A 1,977-nucleotide genomic window follows, 5' to 3' on the forward strand; every position below is an offset into this window, starting at 1 on the left:
CTGACGTTGCAGACTACATCCAGACTAGAAATCTGAAAATAACAATCAAAAGAAGTAACGTTACTAGAAAATACTGTTTAATATCTCCACTGAAACAGTAGGTTTGCCTAACGCACTTTACCTCAGTATTTCATGTTAATTCGCTGTTAAGGTTAAATAACGACTCGCCAGAGGAGCTAACCCTGTTGAAAAAAACAGCATATGCTGGTTAGGTATGTTTTGACGCTGGGATGCTTAAAGGGCAGCAGAACGTACAAACGTTTTTCTCGGTTTAACTAAGGTTTATTTCGTCTAATATAGGTGACCTTAACTTACTCACCAGTCGATGTTATCAGCCTTTTGGCGGCATTCAGTCAGAAAAAAAGGCTCCAACTCCCGACATGAAAAATGACACGATGAATAATGTTAGTTTGCTGTTAACAAGTGAAAACATCTTAAAATATCGCAGTTTTGCATAAAACAGAAATAATATACTAACCTTTTGTCGAGTTAACGGTGCATTTCTCTTTTGTCCTTTTACAGCCACTTCAACCAAACAGTCAAAAAAGAAAACTCCCTTGCCATTGGTCAGTTTTTCGCGGGCAAGTTCACTACTGTAAATTGATTTACAGTAGTGAGGAAATACAGTAGTGACCGTATATTTTCCCATAATCCTTTGCGGTTTACAGTCAAATACTGTATACACATTTTACAGTATCTTACTGTACATATTACAGTATAATACTGTTCAAATTACAAAAATCCGTTACAGTGTATTAAGCCGAATGCTCCTTCTTTTTCTCTCTTTTTCACCTTCTCTGGAATTATTTCCTCTGACTCGTTATCTGTTGAGTGCTGCTTTTCTTCATTTTTGCTCCTGCTGTTTTGGCTCCTCTTCCTCTCTCTTCCTTTGCCTCATCTGATCTCCAGCTGTGACAGCAGGAGCACCAACGACATCAAGACAAATATAATTCCAATATTTGGAAAAATATGATTGATCACTTGACATTTTTTTTCACTCTTATTCTTTCCTTTAGACATTTCCAGTTCTGATCTCTGTTGAGCTTCCTCCTCTCTCTGTCTTCTCTCTTCTTCCTCTCGTCTGAATCTCAAAGCATCTTCAAACATTTGATTACTGTAATGTCCTCCTCCATTCTACTCTATCATCGTGTCAATCTTCTGCAGTAGATCGTTCACCTGCTCTCTGTTATTCTCATTTTCATTGCTGAAGACCTGATATCTGCCTCCACACTGATCTAGTAGACATCTTAAAGCTCTGTTCTCCTCAATGACTGCCTCTACTGAGTTCATTAGCTGATCTCCATGAGTGAAGAGAATGATGGAGTATTTTAACACCTCCTGACCAAACATCATCTCAATCATCTGAGGAATCTGCAGGTCCTGCTCAGTGAATCTCTTATTCAGAGGAAACACAATGAGAAAAGCATGAGGTCCAGGACTGGATGAATAAACACTTCTCATGAACTCTGTCATGAACTCCTCAGTATTCATGTGTGTGTCAGTGAATCCAGGAGTATCAACTACAGACACAGATCTGCCTGAAACAGTGGCCTGTTTCTCTAAACATTCCCTGGTTACTGGATGTGTACCAGATGAATATACAAACACTTTCTGTCTCAGTATTGTGTTTCCAGCTGCACTTTTCCCAGCACCAGTTTTACCCAGAAGAACGATACGTCTGGACGAGAGACTATCAGAGGGAAAATCCTGGATGTTAACAGGCATTCTTTGCTATGATTTTTTAGCACTACATGAAAAAAAAAAGGACAGATCACACAATTAATTATTTTACCACAACATGTACTTTATATACTGTAATAACTTAATAAGTGGCCGATATTTTACTTTTTCTTTTTTAAATAAGTTTGATGTGTTTTGTTGGATGACTTATATTTTGACAGATTTCTGGACTTTTATTTTGACAGATGTGCACACACCAGGGGCAAGTTCAAGCTCAAACCGGTGTGCACCGTTTTG

General features: G+C 38.3%; 1 pseudogene; it reads right to left on the bottom strand.

The window, feature by feature from the left end:
• Positions 1-820: 820 nt before the first annotated feature.
• LOC107731312 (GTPase IMAP family member 7-like) lies at positions 821-1,725 on the bottom strand (annotated as a pseudogene).
• Between the last annotated feature and the right edge of the window lie 252 nt (positions 1,726-1,977).

The sequence above is a fragment of the Sinocyclocheilus rhinocerous genome, unplaced genomic scaffold (genome assembly GCF_001515625.1).
Source record: "Sinocyclocheilus rhinocerous isolate Xijiao unplaced genomic scaffold, SAMN03320098_v1.1 scaffold13847, whole genome shotgun sequence".
In the NCBI taxonomy this organism is placed as follows: domain Eukaryota; kingdom Metazoa; phylum Chordata; class Actinopteri; order Cypriniformes; family Cyprinidae; genus Sinocyclocheilus; species Sinocyclocheilus rhinocerous.